Source organism: Panthera pardus, unplaced genomic scaffold, assembly GCF_024362965.1.
Source record: "Panthera pardus isolate Hobbes unplaced genomic scaffold, ASM2436296v1 HiC_scaffold_25, whole genome shotgun sequence".
Lineage (NCBI taxonomy): Eukaryota > Metazoa > Chordata > Mammalia > Carnivora > Felidae > Panthera > Panthera pardus.
Window position 1 is genome coordinate 46,532,056 of NW_026526821.1, and position 23,778 is coordinate 46,555,833.

The 23,778-nt window shown below is 40.2% G+C and overlaps 1 long non-coding RNA gene across 1 annotated transcript in view; it reads right to left on the bottom strand.

The window, feature by feature from the left end:
* Nucleotides 1–526: 526 nt before the first annotated feature.
* LOC109274655 (uncharacterized) overlaps nt 527–23,778 on the bottom strand; it is a 59,167-nt gene continuing 35,915 nt past the window's right edge. Inside the window, exon 2 of the long non-coding RNA XR_002083767.2 lies at nt 527–1,408. This is a non-coding gene — a long non-coding RNA (uncharacterized LOC109274655). The remainder of the gene's footprint in view (nt 1,409–23,778) is intronic.

The following is a 23,778-nucleotide window of genomic DNA, read 5'->3' on the forward strand; positions in this document are numbered from 1 at the left end:
ATCGTGGTAGAGTGAGAAGTCATGCAAAGAGGTTCTGGAGGCTGACGCCACATGAAGCACCTGTGAGAGGGGCTGCCTTGGGTTTTCTAGGCCCTCCCAGCTGAAGACATGTAGCTGACATGAGATAGAGCAGCAGGATTCCCCAGCCAATCCTCACAATGACGAGAAGTCATACCGTGTTACTTAATAATTTGCTTTAATTTTATAAGAAGTTGTTTGAAGTCACTATATTGTGAAGTGGTTTATTACACAGCAATAGGCAACCAAAAAGAGTTTGTCTTTTATTCATTGAAAATTACCTTCTTGGGGCACCTGGGTGGCTTGGTCGGTTAAGCGTCCGACTTCGGCTCAGGTCATGATCTCACCGTCCGTGAGTTCAAGCCCCGCGTCGGGCTCTGTGGTGACAGCTCAGAGCCTGGAGCCTGCTTCCGATTCTGTGTCTCCCTCTCTCTCTGCCCCTCTTCTGTTCATGCTCTGTCTCTCTCTGTCTCAAAAATAAATAAACATTAAAAAAAAATTTAAGAAAGAAAATTACTTTCTTGTGGTAAATGGTCAATGCTGAATTTTCTCAAAATTGGGAAGAGCTGGGCTGTTTCCAGGAGCAGTGACAGACATCGGAATTGGAAACAGGAAAGGCCCAATTTTAGACATCTGCCCTCTGAGAAAGCCATCATGTGTTCAACTCCCTGAAGCTCCTTCTAGCCAGATTTTGTTGGGGTTAGAGATGGCAGCCTAGGTTCACGGCCAGAATTTTCTATGCAAAGTCTTCCACCTTTGATGGGTTGGGACACAGCCTACATTCGACTTTGGGAAATACCTGTGTTTTCTGAGAGTAGCTTGGTTTATCATGTGAGATTCTGCTTCGGTGGCTGTCCGTAGGCTGATGCAACATGCAGAGAAAGGATTGGCTGGAGACCTCACAGAAAAATCTGGATGCAGTTTTTGCTTTGCTAAGGGGTTGTATTTTAGGCCTTGGCAAAGGCAGTTAATCTAATAGATACATTACAGATAAAAAATTCTGCTGAAGCAAGGTGCTTGGCAACATGGGCCTGGAACACTGGTTTTCTCAAAATGTGGATAGCTCACCTCTCTATACTCATGTTCTTTTTGGGGACTTACCTCTGTCTTTATGTTTTCTGCACAAATGCAGAGTTCCCTAAGCTACCAATGTTTAAGAGGGGCAGGAGGACAGAACCAGGAGCAAAAGCATTTCTCAGACATCACATTCCCTCCATGTTGGCTTCTTGTGATCATTGCTGCTGGAAGCCTCTTGGAAACTTGGATGGAAGCACATACTCTCAGGCATACTGCTCCTTTTCATTTCCTCTAGGAACCAATAGGTGGTGGTAACAGGCAGGCAGAGAAACATGTGTTGAGGCAGGTGGTTCAATCCATGAAATAGAAGCAGCTGCAAGATATAAGTCAAAGACTGCATTTAGAGAAGCACTTTAAGTCAGCATGCATGAGATGCAGATGCTAGTTTCCTAAAACAACCTTCTCAACACAGATTCCATTTTCCAAGGATGTTTCATTCCCCTTGTCTAGAAAGTCTATCAACTAGATGGGCCACACATTCGCAGCATCTGAGTGCTCTGTGTGGTGTGGCTCTGGGAGTTGGTGGTCCTTGCCCTGGTGGGGGCTGGCTCTCCCGTGAGCTACTAGTCTAAGCTCAGGGGCTGGGGGCTGGAGGAGGCACAGATATGCACAGAACCAAAGGGTGCAGACACAAACACGAGCAATCCCATAAGCAGCGACAAGGATATTTGAGGGAAGTTGGAAGAGGCAGGGATTGGTGTGAGACTGGGCTGCTCAGGCAAGATTTGGAGTCTGGTGAGAACTTGGAAGAAGGAACCTGATTTGGTGGAGGAGGTACTGTGATGTGAGGAAGATGGGCTTTGATTCAATCTAGCAGAAGATGAGAGATTTCAGGCCAAAGGGGCAGGTTGATGGGGATGGTGACAGGAAGTTGAAGGCGAGAAATACCTGCTGTGTGTCTTTACTGTGGGTAACAGCTTATCAAGAGGGGCGGCTGTTTTGGTGTTGATACTCTAACTGTCATCAGTAAACCAGATCCAGAGGCACTAACGGGGCTTGACTTGCCGGATGTGTTCCATCCCACATTCCTGCTCTTTAATAAATACTTCTCGATCCTCCAGAACTTTCTAGACTAAGGCCTTTGTCAATGATGGTGGGATCATAAAAACTGTATCATACTCTGGAGGGCTTCACTAACTTGCTCCCATCACTGTAGGTGTTCTGTGTTTTATTTGGTGTGATTTACATAGGACCTCACCCAGGCTGAGAGGACCAGAGATGTCCCAATTTAGGGGAAATATATTTTTTAAGAATGATGTCTTCCAGATATTTTTTTATCACACTTCAAAAAGAAATACATTTTGGGTTGCCTGGCTGGTTCAGTCAGTAGAAATGACTCTTGGTCTGGAAGTTGTAAGTCTGAGCCCCACATTGGGTGTAGAGATTACTTTAAAAAAATCTTTAAAAATACATTTTAAAATGTGACCCAGTATACACATTATATTTATAATTTTAAAAGAAGTTTATTTATTTTGAGAGAGGAGAGAGAGAGAGAGAGAGAGAGAGAGTGAGGTAGAGGCAGAGAGATGGGGGAGAGGGACAATCCCAAGCAGATTCCACATGTCAGTGCAGAGCCAGACATGAGGCTTGCTCTTACAAACTGTGAGATCAAGACTTGAGCCAAAGTCAAGAGTCAGATGCTTAACCAACTGAGCCACCCAGGAGCCCCTATATTTATAATTTTTAACTGAAATAAAAGATTCATAAAATAATTTTCATTGTATTATATCTCATTTTATTAAAAAAATACTGGCAGTGGTACACTAAATTGATCTGATGAACCCTGCAATTTGACAAACACTGACAGGGCTGGAGCTGACTCATGCATCCTTCTCTCCAGCCAACATAACTTCAGGGTGCCTTTCAAAACCAGAAACTCTCACTGCTTCACAGATCCAGGACTGGGCAAAAGATGATCTTTGCAACCTCTATAAGAAAGAAAAGTGCTAAATCCATGTCAATATATCACCAGAATTTTTTTTAGAACTAGAACAAACAATCCTAAAATTTTTATGGAACCACAAAAGACCCTGAATAGCCAAGCAATCTTGAAAAAGAAAAACAAAACTGGAGGCATCACGATTCTGGATTTCAAGCTACATTACAAAGCTGTAGTCATCAAGACAGTATGGTACTGGCACAAAAACAGACACATAGATCAATGGAGCAGAGTAGAAAACCCAGATATGGACCCACAGCTATGTGGTCAACTAATCTTTGACAAAGCAGGAAAGAATATACGATGTAAAAAGACAGTCTCTTTAGCTAATGGTATTGGGAAACTGGACAGCGACATGCAGAAGAATGAAATTGGACTACTTTCTTTTTTCTTTTCTTTTTTTATTTTAAAGTTTTTTTAAAATGTTTACTTATTTTTAAGAGAGAGACAAAGTGTAAGCAGGGGAAGGGCAAAGAGAGAGGGAGACACAGAATCCGAAGTAGGCTCCAGGCTCTGAGCTGTCAGCACAGAGCCCAACACGGGGCTCAAACCCACAGACTGTGAGATAATGATCTGAGCCAAAGTTGTACACTTAGCCAACTGAGCCACCCAGGTGCTCCAGAACTGGACCACTTTCTTACACCATACACAAAAATAAATCCAAAATGGATGAAAGACCTAAATGTGGGACAGGAAACCATCAAAATCCTAGAGGAGAACATAAGCAGAAACCTCTTTGACTTTGGCCAGAGCAACTTCTTACTAGACACGTTGCCAAAAGGAAGGGAAACAAAAGCAAACATGAGCTATTGGGACCTCATTAAGATAAAATCTTCTGGGGCGCCTGGGTGGCTCGGTCGGTTAAGTGTCCGATTTCGGCTCAGGTCATGATCTCACGGTCCGAGGGTTCGAGCCCCGCATCAGGCTCTGTGCTGACAGCTCAGAGCCTGGAGCCTGTTTCAGATTCTGTGTCTCCCTCTGTCTGTGACCCTCCCCCGTTCATGCTCTGTCTCTGTCTCAAAAATAAATAAACGTTAAAAAAATTTTAAAAAAAAAGATAAAATCTTCTGCACAGCAAAGCAAATAATCAACAAAACTAAACGCAGCCTATGGAATGGGAGAAGATACCTGCAAACAACATATCTGATAAAGGCTTAGTATTCAAAATCTATAAAGAACTTACCAAACTCAACACAAAAAATAATCCAGTTTAAAAATGGGTAGAAGACACTAATAGACACTTTTCCAAGGAAGACTTCCAGATGGCTAACAGACACGTGAAAAAATACTCAACATCACTCATCAACAGGGAAATACAAATCAAAACCACAATGAGATACCACCTCACACCTGTCAGAATGGCTAAAATTAACAACACAAAAACAACAGATGTTGGCAAGGATACAGAGAAAGGGAACCCTCTTGCACTGTTGCTGGGAATGGAAACTGGTGCAACCACTCTGGAGAACAGTAGGGAGATTCCTCAAGAAACGTAAGATAAAACTACTTTATGATCCAGCAATTGCACTGTTCGGTATTTACCCCAAAGATAAAAAGGTACAGGTTTGAAGGGGTACATGGACCCCTATATTTATAGCAGCATTATCAACAATAGTCAAAGTGGAAGGAGACCAAATGTCCATCGACTGATGAATGGACAAATAAGATGTGGTATGTATATATCACATATATGGATATTATATGAATAAAGAAGATGTGATACACCCCCCACACACACACACTGGAATATTACTCAGCCATCAAAAAGAATGAAATCTTACCATTTGCAATGACATGGATCGAGCTAGAATGTATTATGCTAAGTGAAATAAGTCAATCAGAGAAAGACAAATACCATATGATTTCACTCATATGAGGAATTTAAGAAACAAAACAGATGAACATATGGGAAGGGTGGGGTGAAGAAGAGAGGGAAACAAACCACAAAACACTCTTAAGTATAAAGAACAAACTGAGGGTTGATTGAGGGAGGTGGGTGGGAGATGGGCTAGATGGATGATGGGCATTAAGGAGGGCACTTGTGATGAGTGCTGGATGTTCTATAGAAGTGATGAATCACTGAATTCTACTCCTGAAACCCATATTGCATTGTATGTTAACTAAAATTTAAATTAAAAAAAAAGAGAAAACAATGTTAAGCAGACTGAAAGAAAAAATGGTAGAGTTTAAGAGAAAGACCTTAGGAGCATTGATTCAATTTATTCATGTATAGTTGATGTTCATTGCTTTTCTTGGTTCCTTTGGGCAGGTCTTGCCCTCTCTCCACAACTGCATTTTAGAAGTCTAAGGTCAAGGGATAAGGGGTATGGGGTCAATTAGGCTTGTGGAACAGATGCCAGATGCCATGAATGCAGACGTGCAGTCCACAGGTCTTGCCATCCCTCCAGATATTGTCCAGTGAAATGTTTCAAAAGCCAGAACTCTTTTCAACTTTGAGGTTGGATCTCAGCTCTCCACTTGTTAGCTGTGTGACCTTGTATAAATTAAATTCTCGTTGCCTCAGTGTCCTCACCTATGTATGGATATACTAACAGTACCTATACCCCACAGGGTCACTTAGAATATTGGGTGAGATAATGTAACACTTTGGCACAGTGCCAGGACCAGGTAAGTGTCACCTGTTGGCACCTGTCAGGGCTCCCTGCTTGAACACACCTTTTTATCAGCCTACCTTCTGTGGAAGTTCTACTAAAACACATTTATTAAAAAAATTTTTAAAAATGTTTATTTAATTTTGAAGGAGAGAGAGACAGAGCATGACTGGGGGAGGTGCAGAGAGAGAAGGAGAGACAGAATCCAAAGCAGTATCCAGGCTCTGAGATGTCAGCACAGAGCCCGATGCAGGGATTGACCTCACAAACGTGAGATCATGACCTGAGCCGAAGTCGGACACTAACCACCTGACCCACCCAGTAGCCACCACATTTCTTTTTTTAAAAGAAACCTATAAATCTAAAACTTTTATTAATTCTGACAGGTTTATCCACCACCAGACTGGTGGTTTGGATCTTTTAACATATGCTCTTAAAAAAAAATTTGTACTCGTAAATAACTCAACTTGTGCAAAGCCAATCAAAAGTCACTTAAATAGATACAGTGCACTAATGCAGGTTGACAAGTTTGAGTTTATATGTCACAATGGAATCTTCAAGAAAATATATTGATCAGGTGTCAGTAAGATTCCAAATTACTGTGTAACAGTCCTTATTTTCTGGAACCACATTGGAATGGATAAGAAAAAAATAGCGTATAAAAAATCACTGTAATTTTCACTCAGATGACATCACATGGACAAAGTCACTCTGACATGTTTACATCAAGCAACACCACCAAACATACAGACACATTTTATTTCTCTATGTTTGGCCTTCTCTCTCCTAAATAGTGCTCTTTTGAGACCATGTGAATGCCAGACATATAAAAATACCCATATACTGCCCTTGCCTCTAAAATTGTAACATCAATTTTTTTTCTCCTCATCCTCTCCAGGGCAGCCTTATTTTAACCTCAAAACTGTTCACATTCAACCTTTCATATGGTGGTGTCGCATTTTATTCCGTCAGCATTTGTGTGTGTGTGTGTGTGTGTGTGTGTGTGTGTTAGCCAAAGCAAACAGCCCCTAGTCTCCTCTGATCGTGCGAGGACAGGCCTTCTGGAGGAGCTTGGGCAAGCGCTGTGCAGACTTAAATTTCGGCTTCGTATACATGACTGTTGAAGGCTCCCTGTCAGCTGGCCCAGGAAGAAGGAGGGGGGAAAGAAACAGCTCTCATCTCCTGAACACACAATGAGAGGTTCGGTGGAGAGGGAGGCTGTGATAAGGAAAGCTGTAAAGGAGATTTTTTTTTGCTGCAGGGATGCAGTGTTGCCTTCCAAGACCCCTGGGATTAGGGCAGATATGGTACCTGCATACCCCACAGGCCCCTGGTATAGGGCCTCCACTTGGGTCAGTGGGAGAACAGAGGTAATTTGCTTCTTGTAGGATGTTCTGCTTACTCCCACTGGGATTTTTTAGAAGTTTATTTATTTATTTATTTATTTATTTATTTATTTTGAGAGAGAGAGAGTGAGAGAGAGCGAGCAAGCTGGGGAGTGGCAGAGAGAGACAGAGAATCCCAAGCAAGCTCTGCACTACCAGTGCAGAGCCCAGTGTGGGGCTCGAACTCATGAAGTGTGAGATCATGACCTGAGCCAAAATCAAGAGTCGAACATTCAACTGACTGAGTCAATCAGGTTCCCCTGGGATTGTTTTTCTGGGGTTCATCATGGTAATACCTAGATTTCTAGGGTGGTTGGAGCTGGGCCAGTGTACTTCAAGGTGTCATTATTTCCTCTCTCTCTTACACCTGCTACTGGTGATCAGTCGCTTCCTAAATATCTCGAACACCTGTCCCTCTGCCCCCTTCTCACATTGAGTCCAGGCCCACACTGTTCCTTGCCTGGCTTTATGCCAGTGGTCTGGTCTCTGATGCCTCTATGTCACCTCTCCAACCTGTTCTCCCTCCTAGAATAATAATTCTTTCTAAAAGGAAACTGAATACATCACTGTTTTAAACTCATCATTCCTCAGTGGGCATCCATTGCCTTCCCGATAACATGCTAACTCCTTAGCATGGTGTGAGAAGCCTCTGCTGCCTGATCAACCCAGCCCCCTCATCCCAGCCACACTTCCTTTGCCACAACACGCACTCACTCTTCATGAGTTCATGCTTCAGTTCTTTTGCGTATGTTGCTTCCCCTCCTGAGAATGTACCCTGCAACCAGTCCTACACCCTGTTCCATGCTGTCCCATGCAAACTCCTATTTATACCTAGCACAAGCATCACCTAGGTCAATACTTCCCTGATTCCTGTGCCCTCCAAGCTGAACATACACATGATAAATTTAGGGCCTCTGTATCTCTCATATAGGCACTTATGTATCACAGTTGTATTGTTGCTTTGTATGTTTGACCTCCTAATTGAACTCCTCGAGGGCTGACCTTGACATGTTTTTGTTATCTGGTGCTCAGATGGGGTCTAGCATGTAAGAAGTCCTCCACAAATGTTTCATTACAGAATAGCATCTTTTGTTCATTATTGTATCCCCAAATTACCTGGTGCAGAATAAGCACTCCATAAATATTTACTGAGCAAATGAATGAGTGAATGAAAGAATGAGTGAACTAGCTGAATTACCTTTTTAGAGTTATGCCTTTGGGAAATGAGTCTTCAGAGCTCACTTGTCTTCCCTAGACTCATTGTCTCCCAAGGTGATGGAAATTAACCAAACATTGATAAAAGATATTAATTAAAGAAGACCTAAATAAGTAGAAAGATATCTTCCATTCATGGATTGGATGATTAATATTGTTTAGATACCAATACCATCTAAAGTGATCTGCAGATTTAATGGAATTCCAATCAAAGTCCCAATGACATTTTTCAAAAGTGGAAAAACTCATTCTAAAAGTTATATAGTATTTCAAAGGATTCAGAATAGCCAAAACAGTTTTGAGCAAGAAGAACAAAATTGGAGGAATCACACGTCCTGATTTCAAACATTACAAAGCTACAGGAATTGAAGCAGTGTGATACTGACATAAAGACAGACATATAGACCAATGGAACAGAGAGCCCAGAGATAAATCTTCATGTTGACAAGGAGGCCAAGACCATTCAATGGGAAAAGGATGGTCTTTTCAACAAATAATACAGGGGAAACTAGATAGCCACATGCAAAAGAATGAAGTTGGACCCTTAATAACATCATATAAAAAATTAACTCAAAATTAATCAAATACCTGTATGTAAGAGCCAAAACTATAAGATTCTTAGAAGAAAACATAGGGGAAAAAGTATATGGCTTGGATTTAGGGTTTCTCAAAAACGACATCAAAAGCACAGACAATACATGAGTTGGAGGGAAGATGGCGGCGTAGGAGGATGCTGGGCTCACCGTGCGTCCTGCTGATCACTTAGATTCCACCTACACCTGCCTAAAGAACCCAGAAAACCACCAGAGGATTTGCAGAACGGAGTCTCCAGAGCCAAGCGCAGACGAGAGGCCCACGGAAGAGGGTAGGAAGGGCGGCGAGGTGGTGTGCGCTCCACGGACTGGCGGGAGGGAGCCGGGGCGGAGGGGCGGCTCACTGGCCAAGCAGAGCCCCCGAGTCTGGCTGGCAAAAGCGGAGGGGCCAGACGGACTGTGTTCCAACAGCAAGCGCGACTTAGCGTCTGGGAGGTCATAAGTTAACAGCTCTGCTCAGAAAGCGGGAAGGCTGGAGGACAAAGGGAGAGAGAGCTGCTGAGCCCCCTGACGGCAGAGCTCAGCTTGGCGGGGAACAAAGGCGCTCGCCAGCGCCATCTCCCTCGCCCATCCCCCAGCCAAAATCCCAAAGAGAACCAGTTCCTGCCAGGGAACTTGCTCACTCCGCGCAAACACCCAACTCTGTGCTTCTGCGGAGCCAAACCTCCGGCAGCGGATCTGACTCCCTCCCGCTGCCACAGGGCCCTCCTGAAGTGGATCACCTAAGGAGAAGCGAGCTAAGCCTGCCCCTCCTGCCCCCGTGCACCTTGCCTACCCACCCCAGCTAATACGCCAGATCCCCAGCACCACAAGCCTGGCAGTGTGCAAGTAGCCCAGATGGGCCACGCCACCCCATAGTGAATCCCACCCCTAGGAGAGGGGAAGAGAAGGCACACACCAGTCTGACTGTGGCCCCAGCGGTGGGCTGGGGGCAGACATCAGGTCGGACTGCGGCCCCGCCCACCAACTCCAGTTATACACCACAGCACAGGGGAAGTGCCCTGCAGGTCCTCACCACTCCAGGGACTATCCAAAATGACCAAACGGAAGAATTCCCCTCAGAAGAATCTCCAGGAAATAACAACAGCTAATGAACTGATCAAAAAGGATTTAAATAATATAACAGAAAGTGAATTTAGAATAATAGTCATAAAATTAATCGTTGGGCTTGAAAACAGTATACAGGACAGCAGAGAATCTCTTGCCACAGAGATCAAGGGACTAAGGAACAGTCACGAGGAGCTGAAAAGCGCTTTAAACGAAATGCAAAACAAAATGGAAACGACGACAGCTCGGATTGAAGAGGCAGAGGAGAGAATAGGTGAACTAGAAGATAAAGTTATGGAAAAAAGGAAGCTGAGAGAAAGAGAGTTAAAAAAATCCAGGAGTATGAGGGAAAAATTAGAGAACTAAGTGATACACTAAAAAGAAATAATATACGCATATTTGGTATCCCAGAGGAGGAAGAGAGAGGGAAAGGTGCTGAAGGGGTACTTGAAGAAATTATAGCTGAGAACTTCCCTGAACTGGGGAAGGAAAAAGGCATTGAAATCCAAGAGGCACAGAGAACTCCCTTCAGACGTAACTTGAATCGATCTTCTGCACGACATATCATACTGAAACTGGCAAAATACAAGGATAAAGAGAGAATTCTGAAAGCAGCAAGGGATAAACGTGCCCTCACATATAAAGGGAGACCTATAAGACTCGTGACTGATCTCTCCTTTGAAACTTGGCAGGCCAGAAAGGCTTGGCACGATATCTTCAGTGTGCTAAACAGAAAAAATATGCAGCCGAGAATCCTTTATCCAGCAAGTCTGTCATTTAGAATAGAAGGAGAGATAAAGGTCTTCCCAAACAAACAAAAACTGAAGGAATTTGTCACCACTAAACCAGCCCTACAAGAGATCCTAAGGGGGATTCTGTGAGACAAAGTACCAGAGACATCACTACAAGCATAAAACATACAGACATCACAATGACTCTAAACCCGTATCTTTCTATAATAACACTGAATGTAAATGGATTAAATGCGCCAACCAAAAGACATAGGGTATCAGAATGGATAAAAAAACAAGACCCATCTATTTGCTGTCTACAAGAGACTCATTTTAGATCTGAGGACACCTTTAGATTGAGAGTGAGGGGATGGAGAACTATTTATCATGCTACTGGAAGCCAAAAGAAAGCTGGAGTAGCCATACTTATATCAGACAAACTAGACTTTAAATTAAAGGCTGTAACAAGAGATGAAGAAGGGCATTATATAATAATTACAGGGTCTATAAAAGAGCTAACAATTATAAATGTCTATGCGCCGAATACCGGAGCCCCCAGATATATAAAACAATTACTCATAAACATAAGCAACCTTATTGATAAGAATGTAGTCATTGCAGGGGACTTTAACACCCCACTTACAGAAATGGATAGATCATCTAGACACACAGTCAATAAAGAAACAAGGGCCCTGAATGATACATTGGATCAGATGGACTTGACAGATATATTTAGAACTCTGCATCCCAAAGCAACAGAATATACTTTCTTCTTGAGTGCACATGGAACATTCTCCAAGATAGATCATATACTGGGTCACAAAACAGCCCTTCATAAGTTTACAAGAATTGAAATTATACCATGCATACTTTTAGACCACAATGCTATGAAGCTTGAAATCAACCACAGGAAAAAGTCTGGAAAACCTCCAAAAGCATGGAGGTTAAAGAACACCCTACTAACGAATGAGTGGGTCAACCAGGCAATTAGAGAAGAAATTAAAAAATATATGGAAACTAATGAAAATGAAAATACAACAATCCAAACGCTTTGGGACGCAGCGAAGGCAGTCCTGAGGGGAAAATACATTGCAATCCAGGCCTATCTCAAGAAACAAGAAAAATCCCAAATATAAAATCTAACAGCACACCTAAAGGAAATAGAAGCAGAACAGCAAAGGCAGCCTAAACCCAGCAGAAGAAGAGAAATAATAAAGATCAGAGCAGAAATAATATAGAATCTAAAAAAACTGTAGAGCAGATCAACGAAACCAAGAGTTGGTTGTTTGAAAAAATAAACAAAATTGACAAACCTCTAGCCAGGCTTCTCAAAAAGAAAAGGGAGATGACCCAAATAGATAAAATCATGAATGAGAATGGAATTATTACAACCAATCCCTCAGAGATACAAACAATTATCAGGGAATACTATGAAAAATTATATGCCAACAAATTGGACAACCTGGAAGAAATGGACAAATTCCTAAACACCCACACTCTTCTAAAACTCAATCAGGAGGAAATAGAAAGCTTGAACAGACCCATAACCAGCAAAGAAATAGAATCGGTTATCAAAAATCTCCCAACAAATAAGAGTCCAGGACCAGATGGCTTCCCAGGGGAGTTCTACCAGGCGTTTAAAGCAGAGATAATACGTATCCTTCTCAAGCTATTCCAAGAAATAGAAAGGGAAGGAAAACTTCCAGACTCATTCTATGAAGCCAGTATTACTTTGATTCCTAAACCAGACAGAGACCCAGTAAAAAAAGAGAACTACAGGCCAATATCCCTGATGAATATGGATGCAAAAATTCTCAATAAGATACTAGCAAATCGAATTCAACGGCATATAAAAAGAATTATTCACCATGATCAAGTGGGATTCATTCCTGGGCTGCAGGGCTGGTTCAACATTCGCAAATCAATCAACGTGATACATCACATTAACAAAAAAAAAGAGAAGAACCATATGATCCTGTCAATCGATGTAGAAAAGGCCTTTGACAAAATCCAGCACCATTTCTTAATAAAAACCCTTGAGAAAGTCGGGATAGAAGGAACATACTTAAAGATCATAAAAGCCATTTATGAAAAGCCCACAGCTAACATCATCCTCAACGGGGAAAACCTGAGAGCTTTTTCCCTGAGATGAGGAACACGACAGGGATGCCCACTCTCACCGCTGTTGTTTAACATAGTGCTGGAAGTTCTAGCATCAGCAATCAGACAACAAAAGGAAATCAAAGGCATCAAAATTGGCAAAGATGAAGTCAAGCTTTCGCTTTTTGCAGATGACATGATATTATACATGGAAAATCTGATAGACTCCACCAAAAGTCTGCTAGAACTGATACATGAATTTAGCAAAGTCGCAGAATACAAAATCAATGTACAGAAATCAGGTGCATTCTTATACACTAACAATGAAGCAACAGAAAGACAAATAAAGAAACTGATCCCATTCACAATTGCACCAAGAAGCATAAAATACCTAGGAATAAATCTAACCAAAGATGTAAAAGATCTGTATGCTGAAGAAAACTATAGAAAGCTTATGCAGGTAATTGAAGAAGATATAAAGAAATGGAAAGACATTCCCTGCTCATGGATTGGAAGAATAAATATTGTCAAAATGTCAATACTACCCAAAGCTATCTACACATTCAATGCAATCCCAATGAAAATTGCACCAGCATTCTTCTCGAAACTAGAACAAGCAATCCTAAAATTCATATGGAACCACAAAAGGCCCCGAATAGCCAAAGTAATTTTGAAGAAGAAGACCAAAGCAGGAGGCATCACAATCCCAGACTTTAGCCTCTACTACAAAGCTGTCATCATCAAGACAGCATGGTATTGGCATAAAAACAGACACATAGACCAATGGAATAGAATAGAAACCCCAGAACTAGACCCACAAAAGTATGGCCAACTAATCTTTGACAAAGCAGGAAAGAACATCCAATGGAAAAAAGACAGTCTCTTTAACAAATGGTGCTGGGAGAACTGGACAGCAACATGCAAAAGGTTGAAACTAGACCACTTTCTCACACCATTCACAAAAATAAACTCAAAATGGATAAAGGACCTGAATGTGAGACAGGAAACCATCAAAACCTTAGAGGAGAAAGAAGGAAAAGACCTCTCTGACCTCAGCCGTAGCAATCTCTTACTCGGCATATCCCCAAAGGCAAGGGAATTAAAAGCAAAAGTGAATTACTGGGACCTTATGAAGATAAAAAGCTTCTGCACAGCAAAGGAAACAACCAACAAAACTAAAAGGCAACCAACGGAATGGGAAAAGATATTTGCAAATGACACATCGGACAAAGGGCTAGTATCCAAAATCTATAAAGAGCTCATCAAACTCCACACCCGAAAAACAAATAACCCAGTGAAGAAATGGGCAGAAAACATGAATAGACACTTCTCTAAAGAAGACATCCGGATGGCCAACAGGCACATGAAAAGATGTTCAACGTCGCTCCTTATCAGGGAAATACAAATCAAAACCACACTCAGATATCACCTCACGCCAGTCAGAGTGGCCAAAATGAAGAAATCAGGAGACTATAGATGCTGGAGAGGATGTGGAGAAACAGGAACCCTCTTGCACTGTTAGTGGGAATGCAAATTGGTGCAGCCGCTCTGGAAAGCAGTGTGGAGGTTCCTCAGAAAATTAAAAATAGACCTACCCTATGACCCAGCAATAGCACTGCTAGGAATTTATCCAAGGGATACAGGAGTACTGATGCATAGGGGCACTTGTACCCCAATGTTTATAGCAGCACTCTCAACAATAGCCAAAGTATGGAAAGAGCTTAAATGTCCATCAACTGGTGAATGGATAAAGAAATTGTGGTTTATATACACAATTGAATACTACGTGGCAATGAGAAAAAATGAAATATGGCCTTTGGTAGCAACGTGGATGGAACTGGAGAGTGTGATGCTAAGTGAAATAAGCCATACAGAGAAAGACAGATACCCCATGGTTTCACTCTTATGTGGATCCTGAGAAACGTAACAGAAACCCATGGGGGAGGGGAAGAAAAAAAAAAAGAGGTTAGAGTGGGAGAGAGCCAAAGCATAAGAGACTTTTAAAAACTGAGAACAAACTGAGGGTTGATGGGGGGTGGGGGGGAGGGTAGGGTGGGTGATGGGTATTGAGGAGGGCACCTTTTGGGAAGAGCACTGGGTGTTGTATGGAAACCAATTTGACAGTAAATTTCATATATTAAAAAATAAAAAATAAAAAAAAAGCACAGACAATAAAAGAAAAATACAGAAAAATTGGACTCTATCAAAATGAAAAACTTTATGGATCAACAGACATTATTGAGTGACATCAGAGAGGATAGCAGAGTGGGAAGCACAAGGAATCTCTCTGTCCATCTAGACAACAATTGCTTTGGCAGAAGCTGTCAGAACCATTTTGGAATTCTGGAATGTATTTGAAAGTTTGCAGCTTCCAGGGGAGAAGGCATGGATGGTAAATCTTGCTTAATTTCAGTTAACTTCAACTCTTAGCTGGTGGCTACTCATCTCATCCCATGGTAGGAAGCTGTGCACTTATTCCTGGAACAACTTGCTTGTAGATTGTGGGAGCCAGGGAGGACTTTGTCTTTCAAATATCAAGGATCTGTGTTCTCATCACTGTTCGCTCCTTCTGATTGTAGAGGTGCAAACTCAGAAGCAGGCTGTCATTGTTACATCCGTCACCTCCACTGTTGCAATCTCCTTTAGCTAAAGTGGCTTCCAGGGTATTGGAAGGGACAGTGCCCATGTTTTCTTTTTTTACCTCCCTTTATTTTTCCCTTTTGGCAGTCAGACACTTAAGGATTTGGACAATCAAAAGTAAGCACATATATGGGGGAATTTAGAAAGTTGCTGTGCCTGTGCAGGGAAAGGCACAGGCTTAGAAAGGACCCAAGACCTTCAGTTTACATATCAGGCTGATTCTTGGCACACAGCCAACTCACAACAATCAAAGAAACAAAATACATCCAAACCAAAAAAAAAAAAAAAAAAAAACCCAGAAATTTAGAAAAAACAGCAAATTCTGGGAAAGAGGGAGAATTTGACTTCCATAGTTATCCCATTATAAGATTCAAATTTCCATTTTTATACAAAAAAATCACAAAGCATACAAAGATTTAGAAAATGTCCCAGAGAAAGGCCAGATAGTGGACTTGCTAGACAAAGTCTTTAAAACAGCTGTTGATAAGTAGATAGTTAGACATGAGCTGGAGGCAAGGACAGTGATAAATAAATTATGTATTAGAAGCCCAGGGGCACAACATCCTGATTTCATGGCTTTCAACATTCTGGCCTTGTGGCTTCTAAGACCCCAGGACAGACAGGGGAAGAGCCACATATGCAGAACATGTGCTCTCCTCTTCCACCTCTGTCCTAGGCTAACCCCTAGACTCAATATAATACATTTGCATTGTAGTTTGGGCCCCCTTCCACCATGGGGGAAGGCTGCCATGATTATTCCGGTACAAACCTTGCAGGGTCAAAACCCTCCTCCTCAACAGTGGGAGGAACCATCCAAATGATTGGAAGAAGCCCCATAAGATACCACCTATCCATGACCCAAGACCCTGCTTACATAAAAAGAAAAGACCCTTGTAGCCTCAGTGCAGTTGCCACTTCTGGGCTTGCCCACTCTCTCATTGTGAGGATGCACTGTTCTTCATGAACTGCTTTGTGTTTGCTACTTTCCTTCTGCCTGTCTTCATTTGAGTGAGGATCCTCAGGTAAATCTTTTGTGGGAAATCCAAGAACCAAGACTCCCATTCATACAATGCAGACTCTTGAGCCAGAGGAAGTCACAGACAAAGTCGAGAAGATGATATATGCACGAAGTAGATATATCAATGAAGAGATAGAAAACATAAAAAGGAATTCTTGAGATTAAAAACTATAATAATGGAAACAAAAAAAATTACTAGAGGGATTTAGTAGTGGATTTGAGCAAGCAGGAGAAAGAATCAGTGAACTTGAAAATAGGTAAACTGAAGGTTTTGAGTTTGAGGAACAGAAAGAAAAAAAAAACTAAAGAAAAGGGAACAGAGCCTAAGGGACCCATGGGACACCATCAAGAGAGATTATACAAACACAAAATGGCAGGAAACTTCCCCCTTTTGATGAAAGATAGAAATATAAACATCCAAAAAGTGTGATAAACTCCAAGTATCATACTCCAAGTATGATAAACTTGAGACCCAAGTTTATCACACCAAGACATAATCAAACTGTCAAAAGCCAAAGTCAAAGAAAAAATCTTGAAAGGAGCAAGAGAGGTGACTCATCATATACAAAGGACCCTCAATAATATCAGCAGATATCTCATCAGAAACCTTGGAAGCCAGAAGGCAGCGGGTTGATATATTCAAAGTGCTGAAAGATGGGGCGCCTGGGTGGCTCAGTCGGTTGAGCGGCCGACTTCGGCTCAGGTCATGATCTCGTGGTCCGTGAGTTCGAGCCCCGCGTCGGGCTCTGTGCTGACAGCTCGGAGCCTGGAGCCTGTTTCAGATTCTGTGTCTCCCTCTCTCTGACCCTCCCCCATTCATGCTCTGTCTCTCTCTGTCTCAAAAATAAATAAACGTTAAAAAAAATTAAAAAAAAAAACACCAAAGTGCTGAAAAAAAAAAAAAGGTGAAACAGTACTATATCCACCAAAACTGTCCTTGAAAAAGGAAGAAGAAACTTGAGATATTCTCAGATACACCAAATCTGGGGGAGTTCATTTACCACTAGACACACTCTGGAAGAAATGCTAAAAGGCATCCTTCAGGTTGAAATGAAAGGCTATGAGATTAGTATCTCAAAGCTGTATAAAGAAATAAACATATCCACATATTGTAAATATGTGGGCAATTACAAAAGTTAGGATTATTGTACCTTTGGTTTGTAACTTTGCTTTTTTTTTTCTACATGATTTTGGAGACTAATGAATAAAAAGCCAATTTTTAATCTATGTTTTGGGACACACAATGTGTAAAGATATAAGTTTGTGACATCAATAGCAGAAAGTAAGTGGTGACAAAGCCATATAGGGCAGAATTTTTGTATACTATTAAAAACAGCTGCTATAAATTTAAATTAGAGCGTTAGAACTTTAAGATGTTAGATGCACTCTCCATGTAACCACACACACACACAAATATAGCTATAGGATATAGACAAAAGGAAATGAGAGGGGAACTAAAATGCTTCCCTAATAAAAATTAACTAAACCAAGAAGAATACACCAATGCAGAAAGTGAAGGAAAAAAATTTAAGATACAGCGAAAAACCAGCATAATGGCAGAAGTAAGTCTCTCCTTATCAGTAATTACTTTAAATGGATTAAACTCCCCAATTAAAAGACATATGTTTAGCTTAATGGGAGAAAAAAAAAAAAAAACAACACCAAGATCCAACTATGTTGTCTATAAGAGACTCACTTTAAATTTGAAGACACAAATAGGTTGAAAATAAAAGGATGAAAAAAGACATTTTATGCAAATAGTGACCAAAAAAGAGAGTGAGTGGCTGTACCAATATAAGACACAATAGTCATTAAATCAAAAAAGTTTACAAGAGATGGAGAAGGACGTTATATATTTAAAAAGTTTTAATACAGAAATAAGATATAACAACTATAAATTTTATGCATCTAATAACAGACCTTCACAATATATGAAGGAAAATTGACAGAATTGAAGGAAGAAACAGTCAAAAACTTCAACACTCCACTTTTAATAATTGATTAAAAATAACAGACAAAAGATAAGCAAGACAATAGAGGATCAACCAACACAGAAAAGGAACTAGATTTAACAGACATATACAGAACACTCCACCTCAAAACAATAGCATATACATTCCTCTCATGTGCATGTCTCCATGCACAGGACATTCTCCAGGACAGGCCATATGTCTGTCCACAAATCAAGTCTCAATAGATTTTAAGAAATAGATATACAGCATACCTTCTCTGATCACAATGGGGTGAAGTTAAAAATCAACAGAATGAAAGCTGGAAAATTCACAAATTTGTGGAAATCAAATAACATACAACCAATAGGTCAAACAAGATCACAAGGAAAATTAAAAAATACTTAGAGATAAGTGAGAAAGAAAACATAACATACCAAAGCATGTGAAATGCAGAAAGCTATGCTAAGAAGGAATTTTATAGTTGTAAACATTTACACTAAAAAATAACAGATAAAGAGTTAATATCCAAAATATACAAAGAACTTTACAGCTCAACACCAAAAACAAACAAACAATCTGATTAAAAAGTACACAGAAGACCTGAATAGACATTTTTCCAAAGAAGGCCACAGATGGCCAACAAACACATGAACAGGTGCTCAACATCACTCATCATCAAGGAAATGCAAGTTTTGACACTTGACATTAGACAATAAGATATTACCTTCCATGGGTCAGAATGGCTAAAATCAAAATGACAAGAAATAACAAGTGTTGGCAAGAATGTAGAGAAAAACAAACCCTCTTGCACTGTTGCTGGGGATATAAATTATTGCAGGCACTATGGAAAACAATATGGAGGTTCTTCAAAAAATTAAAAATAGAAATACCATATGATCTAATAATTCCATTATTGGGTATTCTCCACCCCCCCAAAAAAACACAAATTCAAAAAGATATATGCCTCCCTATGTTTATTGCAGCATTATTTACAATAGCCAAGATATGGAAACAATCTAAATGTCCATCCACAGATGGATGGATAAAGAAGATGAGGTATATTAAAATAAAAACTTAAAAAATAAGGTGTGATATGCACACACATACACATATATAGTGGAATATTACAAAACAAAAGAGACACAACCTCACATTCACTAGGATGATGATAATAAGCAAAATGAAAAATAACAAATGTTGACCCAGATATGGATAAACTGGTGCCTCCTACATTACTGGTAGGAATATAGAATGATGCAGCTGCTACGGAAAATGGTTCAGGGGCTTCTCAAAAAGCTAACTGTATAATTATTATTTGAGTCAGCAATTCCACTCTTAGAACTATAATCAAAATAACTGGGGGCACCTGGGTGGCTCAGTCGGTTAAGTGTCCAACTCTTGATTTCAGCTCAGGTCATGATCTCACAGTTCGTGAGTTCAACCCCCATGCTGGGCTCTACACTGACAATGCAGAGCCTGCTTGGGATTCTCTGTCTGTATTTCTCGCTCTCAAAAATAAATAAATAAACACTTAAAAACATAATTGAAAACAGGGACTCAAATAGATACTTATACACCAACATTCATCGCAGAATTATTTACAATAGCTGAATGATGGAAACAACCCATTTGTCCAAGTATCCACGAAGAGATGAATGAAAAAACAAAATATTATATACACACACAATGGAATATTATTCAGCCATAAAAAATCATCTGACACTTGCTACAGGATGATTGAACCTTGAAAATGTTATGCAAAGTGAAATCAGACAGACAATAGGAGGATAAATATTGTATGATTCCACTGATATAAGGTACCTAAAGTAGACAAATTCTTAGAGACAGAAAGTAGATTAGAGGTTACCAGGGGTCTGAGACAGGAGGGAATGAGAAATTATAGTTTGTTGCGTACAGTTTCTATTTGGGGTGATAAAGTTTTGGAAGTGGGTAGCAGGGATGGTTGTACAATATTATAACTATAATGAATGTCATTAAATTTTACACTGAAAAATGGTTAAAATAGAAAATCTTATTTTATTATACATATATTTTTTATCACAATTAAAAATAGGAAAACAAACAAACAACTACACAAAACCCCAAAACTCTCTACACACAAAAAAGTAAATGACTAAGAATCTAAGAAAAAAAAAAAGAGGTGGATATTTCTGATTTCTACATGGGAAAAGTCTTTGAATGGATAAATCCAATAACAATTCATGAGGGAAAAAAAAAAACTGTTAAGTTGTCTAAATACAAATTAAGACCTCTTTAATTCCCAAAAAGACATACAAACAAAATGAGAATGCTGATAGAAAGACATTGAAAAATCTCTCACTGTTTGATAAAAGGTTAATCCTTAAACTGTAGTGTCACATAACTTAATAAAAATCATACCACACTCTCAAAATTCCTGGGCAAAATAGGATAGCAGGCTAAAGAGAAACCATGGGTATTTAAAAACTATTTTATACTATTCAGTCCCATTTGTAAATAAAATAAACATTTTTGAAAATAAAAAAATGAAACAAAATTAGCCTGCCAATTATTATGAGAATATCCAGGGCTGGTGAAAAGTTGCAAATTTCTCCTATGATTTCTGAATGCCTTTTGAATGGGTACCAAAGAATGTTCATACTCTTTAAAAAAAGAGTCAATTCACTTCTAGGAATGTAGCCTGAGAAATATTTTCCTAACTGCAGGAAAATGTTTTATAAACGATTATATTCATTTCAGCACTATTTAAAATTGTGAAACACTGGCAACAGGTTGAATAATGAGGGAGTATTTTGGAAAACTTCAGTTCCTCATGTTCATGAAAAAAGCTGGAAATAAATTTGGATACTGTGTAAGGTCGCAATGAACTACAAAGTGCACACAGAAATAACACCAACATGCTCTGAGGTATTGCCTTTTGGTGGAGACACTTTGGCTACTTTTTTTCTCTGTTCTACTTCACTTCCCAAATTGTCTGTAATGAACTCTGTTACTCTGTAATGAAGAAAAAGAACTTAACCAATAGTATTCTATCATAATAAAATGACTTAGAACAATAGGGGCTTTATCTGAAAGGATAGTATTTATCTTCATCTCTTGATAGAGGTTTTTTTGTTTTTTTTTTTTTGTTTTGTTTTTGTTGTTGTTGTTGTTTTAAGTAGGCTCCATGCCCAAGGTGGGGCTTGAACTCATGACCCTGAGATCAAGACCTGAGCTGAGATCATGAGTCGGGTGCTCTACAGGCTGAACCACCCAGGCACCACCCATCTTGCCCCAGTGGAGAATAAAGTTAAAGCAATTCTCTTGATAATTAAATTGAAAAAAAAAGGGGGGGGATGGAAATCATGATAGAATAGGAGAATCTGAAATTATCTATGTCAAGAGACCTGGAATCTAGTTTTCCAGAATCATGTGTGGCAGTAATAACTGTTGAGTTATTACTGTTATTGCTGTAGACTGTTTGGTTTCAAATTGTGTGACCTCATTTGCTTGCATCCCTTATTCATGCCATAAACATCCATTGAGTCCCTACTATGTGTCTTGGACTGTTTGCACAGGGTAAAAGGAGAGTTTATTAACAATAGCTCCTATTTATTGGGTGCTGACATGCATGCTGGGGGCATTAGGCTCTACCAAGTGGACACTATGGATCCCCTCTTTACAAAAGAGGGTGCTGAAGGTCAGAGAGGGACCTGCTCCAGGTCCCATGGCTACATAGCAGTGGACTTGGTTTCTAACCATGCACCCTGCAGGCTTATTTCCAGTAGTACCAAGTGATGGCATTCCATGTGGAAAAATAGTCTTGCTCCGTGACTGATCTTGCTGGGGATTAAGTCCCACCCTTGGTTGAGCTCTCTCCCCAGGCATGTGGTTATGCTGATGCCCCTCCTGCCTCCACAGTACAAATACGCCAGCTTGACAAAACACCTAGGTCTCCAAGAAGGGCACAAAACAGGCAGCTTCTCTTGGCACTCATGCTGGTCTGACAGATTTGCTTTGGTGTCCGGATCCTATCTAGGTCTTGAACTTCTCCTGAGGGGGGGCTGTTGACAGAAAGGGGTGTAAGGATAACATACTTGTCAGCGAAGTCACCCAAGGGCGAGGAGAGCTCTGCTTGCAGCCCAGTTTCTGTGGGATCAAGAGACACTTGCCTTTGGTTGATGTGTACACAAAGCAATGCATCGTCCAGCCTTCCCTGCTCTGCATCAGCTTGATAAGACTGCACGTCACTGAGGTATTAAAACATTTTGGAGAAACTCAAACAACTCAGCCCTCTGGTGCCTCATTTTGCAAAATTTGCATGATGGGCCAGAACTAAATAATTTCTAAAGTTTCTTATGGCTCAAAGCATTGATGATCTTGTTTGCATAAGACTTGGAAAAATATTCAAAATTTAGTGCTAAGTGAAAGCCAAGGACATAAAACTATATTCCCAGGATGGTCCCCAGTAGATTTAAAATAAATTATATTTGCATAGGAAAAGGGCTGGAGGAGAGAATTCTTAAAAATATTTATAGTGTGTGATCATAGGAGATGTAAATTTTCTTCTTGTTTCTCCCATGGGTCTGCATGAAGGGAAGACTGTAATAATGAACACAGTTCAATAGCAGCATCTTAGAGGGAAAAATGTTGAAGTGACAATGAAGGACATCTTCCGATCTAGTGTACCAGGGAAAGTCATGGTGCCAGTGTGGATACACAACTTCCAAGACATATATAACCTAAGAGAAGGGGAGCTCTGGGCAGGCCACCAAGGTCTCCAACAAAAAAAAAAGATCTCTATCTTATATCAAATGGAATCAAATAATAAAAAGATATATTTGCATTAATAATTGTGGAAAAATACTTAAAAGATATTTGGGGCAAAATGAACTTGGAAAACAGCGTGCTTACTATTCTCCATTTATGTAAAAATTATATTAGTGTATTCTTGGGGAAAAAATAGCTACAAAAAACATATACCAAAAACTTTCACTTTCTAAGTCATACATTTCACAAATGCTTGACTCCTTGAAGTGCATTATTTCCTAATCAGAAAAAGAATATTAAATTAATATGTATGCTTACATTTTTCTTGTACTTGCCTAATGTTGCTGCTACAGAATAACACTGAGAGCTAAACGTATTGAGCACTCATGCAAGGCACTGTATTAAGAGTTTTGACTGCACGATCTCATTTCATTGTCACAGGAGAGGTAGGCAAGTCATCCTCATTTTAAAAATGAGGAAAATGAGGCTTAGACAGGTTAAATAAAAATCCTAAGTTTTACTCATGTATTCACTAAACTCTCATTCTTTCATTCAATGAATACAGATTGATTCCCAGATACTGTCTGGGGTTCTGGGCATCAGCAGAGACCAGTTAGGCAAAGTCCCTTTTTGGTGTGGGGACCCACAGTAAGCAAGCGGATAAGCACAGAATGTATTTCAGGTAGTGATTAGTGTCACAAG